Source organism: Carcharhinus amblyrhynchos, chromosome 1 (genome assembly GCF_965287045.1).
Source record: "Carcharhinus amblyrhynchos chromosome 1, sCarAmb.v2.hapA, whole genome shotgun sequence".
NCBI classification, from domain to species: Eukaryota; Metazoa; Chordata; class Chondrichthyes; order Carcharhiniformes; family Carcharhinidae; genus Carcharhinus; species Carcharhinus amblyrhynchos.
The window spans coordinates 18,401,981-18,423,066 of record NC_137324.1 but is presented as its reverse complement, the minus strand read 5'-3'; positions in this window follow the sequence as shown (position 1 = coordinate 18,423,066).

The following is a 21,086-nucleotide window of genomic DNA, read 5'->3' as shown; positions in this document are numbered from 1 at the left end:
TGTACGAGGCAAGTTTTTTACACAGAGGGTGGTGGGTTGCTGGAACTCACGACCGGGGGAGATAGTGGAAGCAGATATGAAAGTGAGTTTTAAGGGGCATCGGGACAAATACATGAATAGGATGGGAATGGAGGGATATGGTCCCTGAAACAGTAGGGGGTTTTAATTCACAGGGGCAGCATGGTCAGTGCAGGCTTGGAGGGACGAAGGGTCTGTTCCTGTGCTGTAATTTTCTTTGTTTTTTGTTCTTTGATCATACCACTAGGCCATCGCTCCCCTCTAACATTTTTCATTCTATCCCAATACATGTGATAATAATAAATCAAATCAAATTAAATCAATGCTTTCAAGGAAAAATTGAATTAACTCAAAATAGCTGCTGTGTAGCTGTATGAATTCCCAATCTCCCAGTAGACCCACCTCAAATGATGACAGCTTTGCATAGTTCCACCCTGTAATACAGGACTGCCTCCTCCTCCTCTAACGCCTGCCACAGGGCTGCCGTCCCTAACCTCAGCCGTGCCACTTTCCGTCATGACATCTGCAACCTTCCTTTGAGCGTTTTCACAAAACGAGTATGTAAAGCCCAACGGGCGTGCAAAAAATGACAAATAATGAATTTGGCGACATTGAGTCCAACAGGTAAATTACGCTTTAATTAATTAAGAACAGAGGAAAATATAGATAAATTCCAGCAACACAAACTCTTTTCACACTATCAAACAGATTTTTCTTCCACTCCATAGCATGCTTCGTGGCATAGGAGGTGGCGAGTGCTCATTGGCAATGGGATCTTATGGTGCCACCGTTGTCAATGGGATCCTATGGTGCCACTGTTGTCAATGGGGTTTTCTGTTGAACAGACCCCTCACTGTGGGGAAGCATGCGGCAAGGTGCCTCATCAGTGGGACCATAAGACCCATCGGCATGAACAGGAGCAAGATTTCAAAGAAGTTTCAAACTTCCTAATTCTCCAAACATTTACACAAAGTAAATACATATTGTTTTCCGAACTGCCCAGAAATCCACGTCCTCCAAACTTTCGGGATTATTGATTGCTAAAATCTTTCTGAATCTCAGTTCCAGAACAGACACACTCCATTTGGATAGCTTCTTCCTTAGGATGCAAAGGAAATTTGGCCTGTATGCTATGACTACCACTACATTTACAGATGCACTATGATAAACACCCTTTCCGGATGATTTACAACTTGCTATGCTCCTCGTAGTGGAGGTTTCTCTATCGGTGACCTGATTCTCTCAAAAACTTAAGAAAACTAAAAAATTAAATTGGCAAAGGCAAGATCTTAACCCAAGACGTAATTAACATTTATTAAAAACAATAAAAATCATTTACAAGACAAACAAGAGAAGACAAGGCATTAACCTCAGCCATGGGAGGCCTTCAGATGGTCAAGTAGCTCCTAATTAGTGTTAAAGACCCCCCCCCAAAAATCTAAGGCTCTGAGCCAAAATCTAGTACAATTATACCATTCCGCTCTCTAAGGTACTCCTGCTACTGTGTGCAGTTTTGGTCGCCGTACTTACGCAAGGATATTTTGGCCTTGGAGGGAGTGCAGAGGAGGTTTACTAGGCTGATGCTGGAGTTGAGGGGGTTGAGCTATGAGGAGAGGCTGAATAAATTAGGCTTGTATTTGTTTGAGTTTAGAAGAATGAGGGGAGATCTCATTGAGATGTATAAGATGATGAATGGGATGGATAGGATAGAGGTGGAGAGACTCTTCCTGCTCAGAAAGGATAGTAGGACTAGGGGGCACAGCCTCAAGATAAAGGGGGGGCGGTTCAGAACGGAGTTGAGGAGGAACTTCTTCACTCAAAGGGTGGTGAATCTCTGGAATTCTCTGCCCGTTGAAGTGGTGGAGGCTACCTCGCTAAATATTTTTAAGACGCGGGTTGATGGGTTTTTGATAAGAGAGAGGATTAAGGGTTATGGGGAGAGGGTGGGAATGTGGAACTGAGCCACGACAGATCAGCCATGATCTTATTGAATGGTGGGGCAGGCTCAAAGGGCTAGATGGCCTACTCCTGCTCCTATTTCTTATGTTCTTATGTTCTTATAATTAGCTTCGACTTGATTTCATTTCATGCTAACATGTCAGTCCAAAATATGACAGATTACCTCAACCAATTGCGATGCACTACTTGACTTAACGCTCTTTCATTTGCCAATCCAAAAACCGGATTTCTTCCCCCTGGCATGGTTCACTTCCTTGTGTCTAAGGACACTGTCCCCGAATACCTTTCCCATCAGCACATGGCCAAGGCAAACTGATAGATCAGTTCTGGGCCCGAGAACTGATACTTTTTTGTGTGGACAATAGGGCTCTTTACTTTTTGAAGTTAAATACTTCAGTGTCTGTCCTAAATTTGAGACTACATTGTGTTTCTGCGGACTAAATGGCTTTTAGCTGTTGAACTCTTGAACTCTTATAGTCTCTGCAGTGCTCACATTTTTGACTGAGGCGAACACGTATATTTCAATTAAATTTAATATATTAATCTATATATTATTTAATATAAATACAGATACTTAACATTAAAATCAGCTCTCATTCATTTTTAATAGTATTTAGCATTCTCATATGGGCAAACTGTTAACGCTGTCTTGTTAGGTGAAAGTCAACTTAACTCTTTCCATCCCGGCCGTTGCTTGAACTAAAAATCTACCTGTGGTTCTGCTAGCTAACTCAGGATCTCAACCACACTTCTGCTCTGACTAAGACCGCAGGAAACTACAAAGGGTTGTAAATGTAGCCAAGTCCATCACACAAACCAGCCTCCCATCCATTGACTCTGTCTACTCTTCCAGCTGCCTCAGAAGAGCAGCCAGCATAATCAAGGAAAAAGATACAAAGAGATTGTGTACCAAACGACTCAAGAACAGTTCCTTCCCTTCTGCCGTCTGACTTTTGAATGGATCTACCTTATATTTAGCTGACCTTTCTCTACATCTTTGGAATCTTTGGAATTCTCTACCCCAAAGGGTTGTGAAAGCTTAATCATTGACTGTGTTTAAGGTAGAGATTGATAGATATCTTAATAGGTGGGGTTACAAGGATAGGACCTGGATGGGATTGTTGTAGGTGCAGGGTCAATAGGCTGAAAGAAATTTCTCGGAACTTAGTGGCATTTCCTCTTATTTTGAAATTGTGCCTCCTGGTTCTAGAATCCCCAGAAAACTATGACTGCAACAATATAATCCCTTTTCTTCTCCCCTATGTACGCTATGAATGGTATGCTTTGTCTGTATAGCGCACAAGAAATACTTTTCACTGTGTATTAATACATGTGACAATCAAATCAAATCAAATTCTTGCAGGCAGTAGATTTGAGTAGCCCATCTCTGCTGAGTGCCATCCACAATGAGCAGTCGGATTTGAGCTTTGCTGAGGTCAGGCCAATAGCTTAAAGCAGGGGTGGGACCGGCAAGTTTGTCATGTAGGGACAGGGTCAGGAACAAGCACCAAAATTGGGCCAATGGGATTCCTCTGATCAGCAGGCACTTCTGGTAAGTTCCCGAGGAGGATCAAGGCAATCGTGTTCAGCACCATGTTGTTTAACCATGGTTTCAACAGAGCACAATTGGAAAAATGAATTAAAAACAGTGGATCTCCTGTTGGAACCTGGCTTCTCCGCATGTCTCCTTGACTTCCTGCTGCTCTCTCCAGCCCCCATCAGAGGAAACATAGGAACAGGAGCAGTCCAATCAGCCCATATAATATGTCACCATGGCAGGTCAGACGCTTCATTGCCTTCTACAAAACATTCTGGAATTTAACACATTGCCTCCTGATGACCATGACACCATTATCAATTGTCGTAAAAACCCATCTGATTCACTAATGTCCTTTAGGGAAGGAAATTTGCCATCGTTGCCCTGGTCTGGCCTCCATGTGACTCTGAAAGTTCAAACCTATTACCTCCATCGGCTTTAATTCAAGAATTTTGTTAGTAAAAAATATCTTTTTATATAGTCCATAGAACGTCAACAAGCTAATCAAACAAGATTTCCCATTTGTAAATCCATGCTGACTATACCCAATCAGATCACGATTGTCCAAGAGTCCACCCTCACTCTCCTACCCTCATCCTCAATCATTCCTCACTCACCCACATACACCCCCACCCCTAATCCCACCCCCACATACACTTACTCACTCACTCGTTCACTCACTCACTTATTCACTCACACACACCCACACCCACCCACCCACTCACTCACCCACCCACTCACCCACACTTACTCACTCACCCATACACACACACACACATTCACACTCACTCACAATTGCACACACCCTCATTCACTCACTCACTCGCATGCACACACTCACTGACACATTCACCCACTCACTCAATCACTCACTCACACACACATACATTCTCGCTCACACTCGCTCACCCACTCATTCAACCACACACTCACTCACTCACCCACTCACATCCTCACCCACTCACTCCTCATTCTTCACTCACTCACTCACTCACCCACCCACACCCTCACTCACTCCTCACTCACTCACCCACCCACGCCCTCATTCACTCCTCACTCATTCCTTACTCACCCATCCACATCCTCACTAACTCCTTACTCACTTACCCACTTTCCTACCCTCACCCTCACGCACTCACTCACCTATCCTCACCGTCACTCACTCCTCGCTCACTCCTGACCTGCAAGTTCCCCTCCTAATCACTGAGCATACTCATTTGGAAAGATATTGCTGTGTCTTCACTGTCGCTGGGTCAAAATCCTGAAACACCTTCCCTAACAGGTGTACCGACACCACAGGGACTGCAGCGGTTCAAGAAGGCAGCTTACCACCATCAAGTGCAATTAGGGATGGGCAATAAATGTTGGCCCAGCCAGTGACATCCACATCCCATGAACGCATTTTTAAAAAATTATAAATTTGTCTGACAAAATCAGGGTGAAATGCTTTCTGGCTGGTTACTGGTTGGCTATTGGTTCTTCTGGTTTTCCTCAAGTTAGACAAGTCATTCCAGCCAGGATTTGCCAAGGTTATGTTTCCAGCATCTGAAGTTTCATTTGCTGGAGAACCAGATGGGCTGAGTGGTCTCCTTCTGTGATTTAATTGAAATAGTTTCATAAATTAATAGAATAAGATGCCTATTCTATTAATTGTGCAGAAGGAGGCCATTCAGCCCATCAAGTCTGCACTCAGGCCTTATTCCCATCACACCACATATTAATCCTGCTAATCCCCCAATACTAAGGGGCAATTTAGCATGGCCAATCAAACTAACTCGCACATTTTTTTAACTGTGGGAGGAAACCGGAGCACCTGGAGGAAACCCACACAAACATGTGGAGAATGTGCAAACTCCACACAGACAGTGACCCAAGGTTGGAATTGAACCCGGGTCCCTGGCACTATGAGGCAGCAGTGCTCACCACTGTGCCGCCCATAATGTAGTGTGGCCATGCTGCAGTTTTGGAAAGCAGAAAGCAGCTGGGATGGGGATTCATTAGCAATTTTCACAGAAAGAATCGGGTGAACACTTTTGAGAGTGAACACATTAGAACTCTCCGGGGAAAGAGGCAGGGATGGTATTCCAATTGGATATCGCTTTGGCCAAACAACTGGGAGATGGGTCGAGGAAAATGTTTCTCATACCACAAGTTAATTTGAACTGGAATAGACATCTGAAGTCAGCAGATTCTCCTCCGATCGTTAATAAGTTATTCCAGACGCAATGGGCCAAATGGCCTCTTTTGCTGCTGTTTCTATGAACCCAAATGGCTCCTGAGGCCAGCACTGACCAGCATCAGTTAAAAGGGTACTGAATATGAAATGAAGAGTAGAAAATGTATGGGGAAAAAAGCATGAAAGTCAGCATTATTTTTATTTGTTCTTAACTTACGAGTGATGCTGGAAAGGCCTAGATTTGTTGCCCATCTGTAGTTGCGCTTGTGAGCAGCAGATTGCTCTGAGAAAGGGCAATGCTGAAAGATGGGCCAAGTGGCCCCCTTCTGTGATTGAATTGGAATAGTTCGATAAGTTAATGCCGTCCTGCAGTTTTGAAGACCAGAAAACAACTGGGAAAGGGATTCATTTTCACACAAAGAATCAAGTGAACTCATAAGAGTTAAGCATTGGTGCTCTCTGGGGAAAGAGGCAGGGGAGGTGGTCCAATTGGAAATGGCTTTCAAAGGAGTTGGCGCAGGCTCAATGGGCTGAATGTCCTCGCTCTGCGCTGGCTGATCCTGTAATTCTACAATCTCACCTCCTCTTCACTGCGCCGTAGCTGCTGCCAAATAATCAGATGTGAAAGCTTTCTGATGCGTGGGTGTAACAGAATGAATTAGCCTGAGACATGTGCACAAGGGAGACAGGCTCCTGGGAACACTTTTTAAGTTTAGCACCGGTAATGGTGGCTGTTATACTGTGTGTTGGAAGCAGGAGAGATGCCTGTCTCATACAGTTACTGTCACCCACGAGGGAGACCAATTCGTTCACTCATTGCCAGTAAAAGGTGCAGTTGCAAGCTCTGGTCCTGTTTTGGTGGCTGCATGTTTCTCTTTTCCCACCTTTCTCTGAGTCTGTCTAGTCACTTATGCTTAAGCATATTGCTTGTGACAAATCATTTTCTGTCTTCCCAGTCACTTTGGTCCAAATTGTTATGTGGGAACCTTGTTTATTCTTATGCCAGGCTACACTTGGCTGGAGGCTTCAACCGAGTATTCTGCAGTTCATTTAACTGTTTGTGAATATGGGTGACAGATGATAGCGCTGCACAACAAGTATTTTTTGGTTTTCAAATCTTTGACAGTATTACCACATATAAAGAGCAGGCTTTTTTTTTAATTCATAGAATCCTACAGTGCAGAAAGAAGCTGTTTGGCTGATCACCAACCACAATCCCCACCCGGTCTCTATCCCCATAACCCCGTGCATTTACCCCAGCTAGTCCCCCTGACACTTAGGGGCAATTTAATATAGCCAATCCGTCAAACCTGCACATCGTTGGACATCATTTTACGGGATGCGGGCGGCACTGGCTGGGCCCATCATTTATTGCCCATCCCTAACTGCCCTCCATTTCAGAGGGCACCCGAGAGTCAACCACATTGCTGTGGCTCTGGAGTCACATGTAGTAAGAAGTCTGACAACACCAGGTTTTAGTCCAACCGATTTATTTGATAGTAAACTCACTAGCTTTCGGGTTAGCCCCTTCGTCAGGTGAATGGAGAGTTCTGGCCTCAGACAGAGCATATGAAGCACAGACAGTTTAGAGATTACTGATTAGAATGCGAATCTTTACACCTAACCTGCCGTTCAAGTCTTAAAGTGGCCGAAAATGTGAGTGGAAGGAGCACTGATCGCAGGTTAAAGAGATGTGTATTGTCTCCAGACAGCACAGTAAGTGAGGTTTTGCAAACCCAGGCAAGTCACGGGGGTTACAGATAGTGCGACATGAACCCAAGATCCTTGTTGAGACCGTCCTCATGTGTGCGGAACTTGGCTATCAGTCTCTGCTCAGCGACTCTGCGCTGTCGTGTGTCCTGAAGGCCGCCTTGGAGAATGCTTACCCGAAGGTCAGAGGCTGAATGCCCGTGATCACTGAAGTGTTCGCCAACAGGAAGGGAACAGTCTTGCCTGGGTCAGACTTCTTACTGTGTTTACCCCAGTCCAACGCCGGCACATCTGCATCGTCACATGTAGGCCAGACCAGGTAAGGATGGCAGATTTCCTTCCCTAAAGGACATTAATAAACCAGATGGGCTTTTTCGATAATGGGCAATGGTTTCATGGTCATCATTGGACTATTCTAAATTCCAATTTCTTGTTGAATTCAAATTTCGTCAGCGGCAGTGGTGGGATTCAAACCCGGGTCCCCAGAACATTTCCCTGGGTCATAGAAATCATAGAAACCCTACAGTGCTGAAGGAGGCCATTTGGCCCATCAAGCCTGCACTGACAACAATCCCAGCCAAGTCCTATCCCCGTAACCCCATGTATTTACTTTGTTAATCCCCCTATACATAGGGGCAATTTATCACGGCCGGTTCACCTAACACACGCATTTTTGGACTGGGTCTCTGAATTATTAGTCCAGTGACAATATCACTATGCCACTGCCTCCCTTATGCCTTGCAATATCCGAAAAACAGCAACCAATTTGAGCTTAGTAAGTTCAAAGGATATCAATATCCTGTAAAGTAAGTAAAGTCAAGCTTTTTTTTTTAATGGAGGTTACCTTTGACCAGTCACTCAACTGGACTAGCCATATAAATACTATGGCAACAAGAGCAGGACGTAAAGTTGCATGCGCAGCTCGATAAAAAACTGAAACAGCGTGCCCGGGCGCGAAAGAGAAAATGGAGAGAGAGCCGAGGTGGCGGGGGGGTGGGGGGGTGGAAGGTTTTGGGGGGGGGGCAATGAAGGTGGGGAGGAAGAACCGCCATCGGACCCCACCTGGGAGGCAGGCCCCCCAGCTCCCTCCTCCCCCGCGCCCCCCCCCCCCACCTCGGGAGGCAGGCACCCCCCCCCCCCAACAACCAGACACCCCCGGGAAGCAGGCGTCCCCATCAGATTTCCCCCTCCCCACAGTCAGACCCACACTGAGAGGCCGCCCCCACCTCTCAGCAGAGCACACCCCCAAACTACATGGATTGCTGCTGTCCCTCCACCATCCTTCTGAACTGCAGTCGTTGATGTGGAGATGCCAGCGTTGGACTGGGGTCAACACAGTAAGAAGTCTCACAACACCAGTCCAACAGGGCTTTAACCTGGTGTTGTGAGACTTCTTACTGTGTTGATCCCAGTCCAACGCCGACATCTCCACATCAACGAGTGCAGGTCAGAAGGGTAGTGGAGGGACAGCAGCAATCGAGGTAAGTTGGGGGTGTGCTCTGCCGAGGGGGGCCTGCCTCTCAGGGGGGTCCAATCGCGGGGTGGTGGGGGTGGGCAGCCTGCCAGGGTGGTTAGCAGGGGGTCTGTGAAGGGTGTTTGAGGGGGATGGGCTTCGGAGGGTTCCCTGCAGGATAGGAATCCGCTTCGGGTTTTTAATTTGCAAGGTGGATAGCAGCGCGGATCCGAAACGGATCCGAAGATGGGAAAGTGGGATTTGGCGGTAGAGTTGGACCCATGCCCAAATCAGGCGTCGGTGAAGGCGCGATCTGCTCGGTTTCGGGTGCAGATCGCGTTGCAGACCCGCCGCCCGAATTGACCGTGATTTCGCGCCCATCTTCAGGCGCGAATTTTTGGTAAAATCGGGCCCATAGTATTATTGTAAGCCGACTCGTGACTAATAAATAAATAAAAGTAATCTACTCAACCATTCCTCATGAGATAAGCTCTTCATCCATCTCTTCTAGATAGCGGTGGAGGGATTTTTATATCCATTTGAGAAGATGACACAGCTCTGGTTTAAAGTTGTCTGACAGATTTACAAAGTGACGGGACAAATGCGATGAATGCAATGAAGATCTGGCTAGATTTGATGAGGATAACATTGATCCCTTAACCAGCAACTAAATCTCCACAACTCAATTTTCATATGATGATTCTCAACCTTTACATGGGCTTAAGGTGGTTTCTGGTCAACTCTGATGGGGTGTTCATCTCCACTGTGCCCAGTTAAGAGGCCAACCTGACTTAGCAACAGTAAAGTTCTTGCCTGGGATAGGCAGCACTGTGACAGAACGGAAGGATATTGGGCCAGTTTCCCGAGCTCCATCCCTGCTGTAAATACAGTAACAAGGTCAAAGGACGAGCTTTCCACTGCTGGTGAGGGGTAAGACTTTACTGGACCTCTGGTGCGGGCAGGATGGTGGAACTGGAAGGATTCACAGTGTATGTAACCCAGGTTCAATTCCTGACTTGGGTCGCTGTGAAGTCTGCGCATTCTTCCCATGTCTGCGTGGGTTTCCTCTGGGTGCTCCATTGCCTCTGACAGTCCAAGTATATTAGGTTGATTAGGCCATGCTAAATTGCCCTTTAGTGTCCCAAGATGTGTAAGGGATTAGCCATGCTGAATTGGTGTTGGGTTAATGATTTTCCAGCGGATGGACTGCAAAGACTGCTTGGCCTGCAGTGGCATTGGCCAATCTGATAATGAAGTCCACATCTGTGGGCAGATAGGGACCACGGCCAGGATGGGCTGTCCACTGAAGGGCAAGTCCAGTGGTGACAGTTTGCTAGCAGCTGGCCAGTGATGGCCTGCCACCTCCAAACGTATCCCAACACCCTTTTTCCCCCTCTCACCATCAATTGGCCCCAGTGAGAATCCATTGAATTCCTACAGTGCAGAAGGAGGCATCAAGTCTGCACCGGCAACAATCCCACCCAGGCCCTATTCCCATAACCCCATGTGTTTACTCCGCTAATCCCTCTAACCTATGCATTCTAGAACATGAAGAGGCAATTTAGCATGGCCAATACACCTAATCTAAGATAAGGGCCCAGGTAACAGCGAAACTAGTGAGGTTCTGACAGCAACTTCTGGCACCTGCACGAACAGATGCCAGACTGTGCCGACTAGGGGAATTTCACAGTAACTTCATTGCAGTGTTAATGTGAGCCTTACTTGTGACTAATAAATACAAAAAACCCCAAAAAGAAACACTGTTAAAAGTGCTAGGTGAGCAGTTCAGAATTGTATCTTCTCATTATTGAGTATTGCTCAATTGTTAAAAGTTAAGCTAATTCACTGTTACAGTAATGAATTGTTAAATAAAGCTTGTTCTGATAAAAGCTCTCTGGCTTATCAATGGAATTTCACCTGGAGTGAAACATCAGGGGGTGATTTTCCGATCTCATTATGCATGGCGTAGATTGTGCCATCCTAGAAAGTAGTGTACGGGCCTAGAAATAGCCCTCGTGTTCGATGTCAAACAGTTTACAATTGTCCTGGTTTTTTATTAATGGCACAAATCAAACCCTGCCAAAAAAGGGCGTGTGATCGATTAGCAGGCTTAAAGCTTCATTGGACCACGTTGAGGCAGGAAAATATTAGATGAGAAAAGCATCTGTGTCGACACAGATTTGGTGGACCGAAGGGCCTGTTCCTATGTTCTTTGTTAGTTGGGCCACTTGTGCACTGACAGTGTGAAGGGGTAGTGCCAAGGGGGTGAGATTGAGTGGGGGCTATGACAGGGGAGCTCAGCAGGGGTTCCACTGAGGGGGGGAATGGAGGCTATGCAGGGATGTAGCATGAAAGGGGTCATGTCAGAGATCATGATGGGGGACCCCTTGGGGTGGCCCCGATGCCAGTAAACCGTGTCGGGGAGGGGAGTGACTGAACATGTTGCTGATGAAGGGGTGATCCAATGTTCATGGGAAAAGGGAGGGGGATCTCCCAGTGCACTATACAATAAAGGTGCCTTTCCAAAATGGTGCCTGGGTGCCTTGCAGCCAGGCTCGTTGGTGTGTTTGGGCCTCGTACCCCGCCCTCAGAGTCGGCACGCAAATCACCACTCTCCAAAAAATGAGTGTGGGACGATTTCACTCTGGACCATGCCAGACAGATCATAGACATCATAGAAACCCTACAGTACAAAAAGAGGCCATTCAGCCCATTCAGTCTGTACGGATCACAATCCCACCCAGACCCTAACCCCTTATCCCTATATATTTTACCCACTCATCCCTCTAACCTACACATCTCAGGACACTAAGGGGCAATTTTAGCATGACCAATCGACCTATCTAGCACACCTTTGGGCTGTGGGAGGAAACCGGAGCATCCGGAGGAAACCCACGCAGACACGAGGAGAATGTGCAAACACCACACAGACAGTGACCCAAGCCAGGAATCGAACCCAGGTCTCTGGAGCTGTGAAGCAGCAGTGCAATTGATGTGGATCTCACCGGTTTTCTAGCTATTAGTCATTTTTTGGGAAAATTTGCTCATCAGACCCCAAAATAATGCCAAAATAGAAAAATTGTTGGGGTCTAAGTTGGCTCCATGCCTTGGGGTTTCTGACCTGGTACGCGAACATAACATATAGTGTGATGGAAAGTGGTAACAATAATGGGAATTTAAATGCGAACTCTGTAATGTAACAGCTGCCTTCCATAGGACTTGTTTATCTCTCAAAGATGTGTTTCTGCAGATCAGACAGAAGAGGAACTCAATTAGATATTTAACTTCAATATAATTAACCAGAGTAGGCCCATTAGCTATGACTAAGATTCCAATGCCTCTGTCACTTGCTAGAATGTTATTAAGTTGTTTCGCTATTATTTCAACATCAATGGTTGGTCACGATTTCCATAAAGTGCGATGCCAAGTAAAATAGAACAGTTTTCAGTGGAGGATAGTGGGCATTAAGTAAAGAGTAGCATCTTTGGTAGGTATATAGAACAAAGAACAAAGAACAACACAGCACGGGAAACAGGCCCTTTGGCCCAATGAGCCCGCGCCGCCATTTTAACATTATGAGCGCCCTCCTCTACCTATAACCTATGTCTACACCTATTGGGGAAGATTGAGGGAAGACTAATTTAAGGACAATTTGTTACGCCAATCAGCCTAAGAGCATGTTTTTTGGGATATAAGAACAGAATAGCAGGAGTAGACCATTTAGCCCATTTACTGTGCACCACTATTCAATTAAATCTCTCCGTTTATCTAGCTCCGCACCCCTCAACACCCTAATCTAACAAAAACCTATTGATCTGGTCTTGGAAGTTTAAAGTGCCCCAACATCTTTAGACTTTTGTCTGTGAATATTCCAGATTTCCACTTCCCTATACCCCATTTTCCTTAACTCCCTCATTGGAGGGAACGGATTCTCTACATCCACCCTATGAGCCAAAAGATGGCTGCTACAAGCCACATGACGACAGATTTGGCCCTTTGTTCTGGAAGTTACCAACAGAACAGCAGTTACAGGAATAAAATAATTCCCCTATCAGTCTGTGGAACCTCACACACCATTGCACTTGTAATCATTGGACAGGATGTACTCACACTTAGAAGAAATTATTAGCAATGGGCAGCATGGTTTTGTGAAGGGAAGGTCGTATCTCACAAACTTGATTGAGTTCTTTGAGGAATTGAACATTGAATCCTTGGGACACCCAGGTCGAAACTCATTTTGCCGACAGATTTAACTCACACCTGGGATTGTCCAGGTCCATTTAAAAAAGGGGATAATTGAGGGGACAAATGGACATATCTTGATAAGTTTACCCTTCTAGTGGAGTCAGAGAGCCTACCTAGGTTGTGCTTTCCTGACACAAGAACATCAACGCAGATGGTAACAGCTGATGTCTGGGGTATTATCAGCCTGAAATTATAGCCAGTGCCGGATGCTGGATTAATATTCCATTTGAAATCATTGTTCAGAAAGAAGGTCACATGACTCAAGTGACCATTTTGAAATTTCTAGATTCTTTTGAAAACTGAGAAATCCTCAGACTGATGTTGTGTCACTAATTAGATGGGGCTCCAGCAGCCTATCTGAGCCAGGCCATGTCTATTTATTTCATAAGTCTCCTCCCATTCTGATTACCACTTGCTTTCCTTTCCCCTCCCATATCACAAACAACAAAGGATAAAGGAAAAAGAAAAATACAGCGTAGGAACAGGCCCTTCGGAGCTCCAAACTTGTGCCAATCATGATGCCCTAAGTGAACTAAAAAAAACCTTCTGAACTTACCCAGTCTGTATCCCTTTATTCCCTCCTTATTCATTTACCCATCCAGAGGCCTCTTAAATGTTGCCAATGTGCATGCTTCCATCACCACTTCTTGCAGCACATTCCAGGCACTCACTACTCTTTGCATGAAAAACTTCCCTCGCACATCTCTCTTAAACTTTCCCCTTCTCACTTTGAACCTGTGCCCCCTTGTAATTGACACTTCCATCCTTGGAAAAAGCCTCTGACTATCCACCCTGTCTATGCCTCTCATAATTTTGTAGGTCTTTATCGGGTCTCCCCTCAGCCTCTGTCCAGTGAAAACAATGCTAGTTGATTCAGCCTCTCCTCTTAGCCAACACCCTCGAGACCAGGCAACATCCTGTTGAACCCTCTTTGCACTCTCTCCAAAACTTCCATGTTGTTCTGTCTAGGAATGCACACAATACTCCAAATGTGGTCTAACCAATGTTTTATATAGTTGCAATGTAAGTTAAAGTTTACGTATTAGTCACAAGTAAGGCTTATATTAACAACGCAATGAAGTTACCGCGAAATTCCCTGAGTCACCACAGTCCGGTGCCTGTTCAGGTCAAGTCATCTAACCAGCGTGTCTTTCAGAATGTGGGAGGAAACCGAAACACATGAGGAAACCCACACAGACACTGGGAGAATGTGCAAGCTGGGAATCAAACTCTGGCATTGTGAAGCAACTGTGCCACCATGCTGCCTATTATTTCCCGACTCTTGTACTCAATACCCCGAATGATGAAGACAAGTGTGCCATATGCCTTCTTAATCACCTTGGTCACCTGTGTTGCCACTTTGAGGGAACTCTGTACGCCCAGATCCCTCTGTCTGTTTAATGTTAATGTTAATCCCAATATTCCCTTCTTCCTCACTGGTGCATCTAAACTTCCCTTAAACATGGTCAGTGCTATCTCCTTTGGCGTATCTAAGTGGAAATGAGTTCCACATTCTCACCGCTCATTATTTCCCCTTATATTCCGTACAGCTCACACTTCCCTCCTCACCAACAAACAAAAGCACACGCCATTGTAATTCAGAGCTAATTCCATTTTGTAGTTTTCACATCAGTGAATTATGTTGAGCAATATTCACTCCCTTTGGATTAATCCAAGTCATTATTTTATGCATCGAGTAATGCAGCAAGCTAGTTTTGCAGATTTTTTTTGTAAAGGGGATTATTTTACAGGGTTATTAGTGGGTGGAGATGTGAATCTGGCAGGGGAAGGTGACATTGTTTGTGATATATGAAGGCACATCTTGTATATAAATCTGGAATTACACATTTACAGCCGTGCTTGGCTGTGTGAGCTGTGTGCTGCAGTGCTGCAAAAAAAAATGACACAGTGCATGAAGCGCACAGCGAGATAGAAGCTATTAATAATCCAAAAAGTCATTTATCTTGGACGCCTGTTTGTCTTTGTAAATAATGTGATCTGACCAAGGCGCACAAAACACAATCTCTGGGTAGCTTTCGCCTTTATGTGTAAATATAATAAATAATAAAAGGAATTGCTTTTTGAGAAAAGTAAAATAAGAAATAGTTTATTTAATATATTCGTCATTGCCTCGGCTCCTGGCAAAACATGGTTCCACGGGTGCGGTCGTCCACTACCTCCTCAAAGCCATTCCCCATGTGTGAAGCAAGGCATCGAATGTTAGCTGTCCACGTGATGCTTGTTTTTAATTCATTTGCAGTGGCACGGTGACGCAATGGTTAGCACTTTTGCCTCAAAGCACCAAGGAGCCGGCTTCAATTTCAGCCTTAGGTCACTGTCTACATGGAGTTTGCACGTTCTCCCCCGTGTCTGTGTGAGGTTCCTCTGTGTGCTTTAGTTTCCTCCCACATGCCAAAGTTACACAGTTTAACATAGGAATTAGAAGCAGAAGTAGGCAATTTAGTCCTTCGAGCCTGCTCCACCGTTCAATCAGATCACAGCTGATCTCACCCTGGTCTCAAATCCACCTCCCTACCTGTTCTCCATCTCCCCTTGACCCTGCCTTTATTAGAAATGTCTCTATCTCCTTCTTGAAACCATTCAATGATTCAGACTCAGCCGTGCTATTGGGCAACGAGTTCCACAAATTCACCACCCTCTGCGAGAAGTAGTTCCTCCTCATCTCAGTTTTAAATCTACCGCCTTTCAGCCGATAGCTGTGACCCCTTGTTCGAGATTGTCCCATAAGAGGAAACATTTGGTCTACGTTTACTTTATCATCCCTTTATCATCTTATATTCCTTGATCAGAACCCCTCTCATCGTCCTAAACTCCAGCAAGTATAAACCCAAACTGTATCATCTCTCCTCAACCCTTTAGGTTGTTTGGCTATGAGAAAATGTCCCTTCATGTCAGGGGGAATAGCAGGGTAAATATATGGTGTTACAGGGATAAGGTTTGGGTGGGATTGTTGTTGGTGCAGGCTTGAAGGGCTGAATGGCCTCCTTATGTGCTGGAGATGTTCTATGATTCTATGGTTTATAAGTAGGCATCACCGATATATAGGGTTGGCATCTCTGGCATGACATATTCTGAGTGGTGTCATCACCTAACCTCATGCCCTCTGCCACCCTGCCTCACCCTCTTGCCATTGGCCACTCAACTTGCCCATATTCCTGATGCATTGCCTTCTCTGCACAAGACTGACCTGATTGGATGGCACCTGAGAACCAAACAAACAGCTGTGTCCACACATCCGATATTTTTGTGACTAGTGAGCAAAATGTCAGACGAAGATTACGCGGAATAGAAGATAAGTGGGGTGTGTGCCTGGGGAAGAATGGCTGCCCTGATGTCATTCAATGGTCAATTGGATTTTAATAGGCCCGAGGCGAGATTCTTCCCTCTGCGCTCGGTCATCTGGACTGCTGGCGACTCTATAGCCTGAGTAGCAGGCAGTTCCCAATGGAGACCCACTGGTGCTGGGTACTAGGTTGAAGGAGATTTCGCTGGGAGGAGGTTGGTAGGATTCAAAGCATCGGCGAGGGTGGGCTAGGGCCTGAGTTTAAGGGGTTGGGTGGGAAGGGCAAAGGGGGTAAGTGTGATCTTGGAGAGGATGTACCTCCAATAAGTTCCAGGGGCACGGAAAGGAGGGTCCCTCTCCCATCACCTTGTCCAACACATGCACGCACAGTCAGGGCTGCTGGTTGGCATGGGCCTTTAAATACCTTGGGTCATATAGCGGCGAGGGAAAGGGTCTCGGGAGCCCAAATGTGGCCAGGCCTCTCAACATCTGCGGCATTTGCCAGTCAAGGGTGGTTCTCAGTGGGAAGGCCACACACTTTTTAGACAAACTCCCACCTTTCAGGTAGTGTGAGTGTGTAAAACCCAGTTCCTTAACTCTGTTTCTCTTCCAAAGATACTACCTGGCATCTTTTTAAAATTCTTTCATGTATTTCAAGTTTAATTTGTAAGTATCACAGGTAAGCTACGTCACATTGCCATGAAGTTACTGTGAAATTCCCCTAGTCGCCACACTCCGGCGCCTGTTCGAGTACACTGAGGGGGAAGTTAGCATGGGCAATGCACCTAACCAGCATGCCTTTTGGACTGTGGGAGGAAACCGGAGCACCCGGAGGAAACCCACATGGACATGGGAAGAATGTGCAAATTCCACACAGACAATGGCCCAAGCCAGGAATCAAACCCAGATCCCTGGTGTGAGGCAGCAGTGCAAGCCACTGTGCTACAGTGCCACACCGTGATGTGAGTGACTCACAGGGTCATGAGTCATAAAGGTTTACAGCATGGAAACAGGCCCTTCGACTCAACTTGTCCATACCGCCCTTTTCTTTAAACCCCTAAGCTAGTCCCGATTGCCCGCATTTGGCCCATATCCCTCTATAAGCATCTTACCCGTGTAACTATCTAAATGCTGTTTAAAAGACAGAATTGTACCAGTCTCTACTGCTACCTCTGGCAGTTTGTTCCAGACACTCACCACCCTCTGTGTGAAAAAATTGCCCCTCTCGCCTGAAACCAATGCCCTCTAGTTTTAGACTCCCCTACCTCTGGGAAAAGGCATTGACTTTCTAGCTGATCTATGCCCTTCATTGTTTTATAGACCTCTATAAGATCACCCCTCAGCCTCCTACGCTACAGAGAAAAACGTCCCTGTCTATCCAGCCTCTCCGAACAACTCAATCCATCAAGTGCCGGTGGCATGCTAGTTAAACTTTTCTGCACTCTTTCTGGTTTAATAATATCCTTTCTATAATAGGGTGACCAGAGCTGCGCAGAGTATTCCAAGTGTGGCCTTACCAATATCTTGTACAACTTCAACAAGACGTCCCAACTCCTGTATTCAATGTACTGACCAATGAAACCGGGCATACTGAATGCCTTCTTCACCACTTTGTCCACCTGTGACTCCACTTTCAAGGAGCTATGAACATGTACTCCGAGATCTCTTTGTTCTATAACTCTCCCCAACGCCCTACCATTAACTGAATCAGTCCTGCCCTGGTTCAATCTACCAAACTGCATCACTTTGCATTTATCTAAATTAACTTCATCTGCCATTCATCAGCCCACTGGCCCAATTGATCAAGATCCCATTGCAATCCTAGATAACCTTCTTCACTATCAATTATGCCACCAACATGGCGTCATCTGGAAACTTACTAACCATGCCTAATATATTCTCATCCCAATCATTAATATAAATGGCAAATAACAGTGGACCCAGCACCAATCCCTGAGGTGCACCACTGGTCACAGACATCCAGTTTGAAAAACAACCCTCTACAACCACTCTCTGTTTTGTATCTATTTAGCTACCTCACCCTGGATCCTGTGAGATTTAACCTTATATAAAAACCTACCAAGCGAGACCCTGTCAAATGCCTTGTTAAACTCCTTGTAGACAACATCAAATACACTGCCCTCATCTACCTTCTTGGTTATCCCTTCAAAAAACTCAGTCAAATTTGTGAGACATGATTTTCCACTCACAAAGCCATGTTGACTTAATCAGTGCTTGTGTCTATAAATACCTGTCGATCTCGTCTTTCAAAATACCTTCTAACAGCTTAACAACTACAGATGTGAGGCTCACTGGCATGTAGTTCCTAGGCTTTTCCCTGCAGCTCTTTTTTAAACAAAGGCACAACATTTGTCACCTTCCAATCTTCAGGCACTATTGATGATTCAAATATCTCTGCTAGGGGATCTGCAACTTCCTCCCTAGCCTCCCACAATGTCCTGGGGTGTACTTCATCAGGTCCCGGGGGTTTATCTACCTTGGTGCACTTGATTCCAGCACCTCCTTCTCTGTTATGTGTACACTCTTCAAGACATCACTATTTATTTCCCCAATTTTCTTCGCATCAATGTTTTTCTCAACAGTAAGTACTGATGAGAAATATTCAATTAGGACTCACATGAGATGGACCTTGTTGATCACAGCTTGTTGATCCTTAAGAAGCCCGATTCTCTCCTTAGTTACTCTTCGGTCTTTATGCATTTGTAGAAGCTCTTTGGATTCTCCTTTTGTTCTCTGCCAAAACAATCTCGTGTCCACTTTTTGCCCTGCTGATTTCTCTTTTAACTCTACTTCTGCAGCCTCTATACTCTTCAAGGGATTCACTTGACCCCAGCTGCCTATGCACATCATGTGCCTCCTTCTTCTAGACCAGGGCCTCAATATCCCAATTCATCCAGGGTTCCCTATTTCTACCAGCCTTGCCCTTCACGCTAAGAGAAATGTGCTTATCTGAACCCTGTTTAACATACTTTTGAAAGCATGCCACTTACCACATGTCCCTTTGCCTTCCCACAAACACCCCCAATTAACTTTTGAAAGTTCCTGCCTGATACCATCAAAATTGGCCTAGCCCCGATTTAGAATTTTAACTTTAGGGCCAGACATATCATTCTCCACAGTTATCTTAAAACTAATAGAATTATGGTTACTGGTCCGAAAGTGATCCCTCACTAACACTTCTATCACCTGTCCTTCCTTATTTCCCAAGAGGACGTCAAGCTTTGCCCCTTGACTAGTCGAGTCATCCACATATTGAATGAAAAATTCCGCCTGAATATACTCAACAAATTTCTCTCCATTCAAGCCTCTAATACTATGGCTGTCCCAGTCAATGTTGGGAAAGTTAAAATCCTCTACTATTACCACCCTATTTTTCTTGGAACTATCTGTAATCTCCTTACATATTTTCTCCTCAATTTCCCACTGACTATTTGGGGGCCTATGGTACAAACCTATCAAAGTGACTTCCCCCTTCTTATTTCTCAGTTCTACCCAAAAAGACTCAGTGGTCATATCCTTGGATATATATATCCACAGTAAGAAGTCTCACTAGGTTAGAGCCCAACCAATTTATTTGATAGTAATCCCATAAGCTTTTGGAAAAGATGTCCCTTCGTCAGGTGTGTTATATATATATCCCTTTCAGTACTGCCGTGATGTTTTCCTTAATCAAAAGTGCAACTCCCCCTTCCTGCTTACCTCCTGTTCTATCTTTCCTATAGCATCTGTATCCTTGAACATTAAGCTGCCAGCCCTGTCCCTCCCTTAGCTAGGTTTCAATAATTGCTGTAATATCCCAGTCCCATGTACCCATCCATGCCCTGAGTTCCTCTGCCTTGCCCATCAGACCTTTTGCATTGAAATAAATACAGTTTAATCTGGACTTCTCTTGTTCTCTGTCTTGCTTCTGCCTGATTTGTCGTACTAGGATTACTGACACCACCTTTACTGTGTAATGTGCTCTCTTTAACATCTGTGCTGTCCTCAATGTTCTCTTCTGTCTCCCTACGGCTTTGGGTCGCACCCTCCGGTACGCCCAGCTTTTACTTCCCATGCCAAATAGCCCTTGAGAAAGGTTAGCCACTTCCCTGAGTCTCTGCAGTCCAAATGGTGCAGGAACACACAGAGTGCTGTTAGGAAGGGGGTTCCAAGATTTTGACCCAGCAACAGTGAACACACACGGCAGTATAGTTCCAAGCCAGGTTGTCGAGTGGCTTGGAGGGAAATATGCTGGAGATGGTATTCCCATATTTTAAACAATGACATAAAGGCACCAATCACTTATAGCAGATTGGGTAACCACATTATGGTCTCATTTCTTAACGGGATATGCAGGTGATGGTGTTTCTACGCACCTATTGCCCTTGTTTTTTCACATCCTAGAGGTTGAGGGTTAGGAAGGAGCCTTGGTGAGTTGCTGCAGCGCATCTTGTATATGCTACACACTGCTGCCACTGTGAGTCAGTGGTGGAGAAAGTGAATATTGAAACGAGTGGATGAGGTGACATTGAACCAGGCTGATTTGTTCTGGATGCTGTAGAATGTTGTGAGCTTTCTCGGAATCCATTGGGATACCCTCAGAGCACATAAATCACATGGGAATGGACAGATGGACAGGCTTTCCAAGGCCCTTGCATGTAATGAGTGCATATCGTGAAGAGTC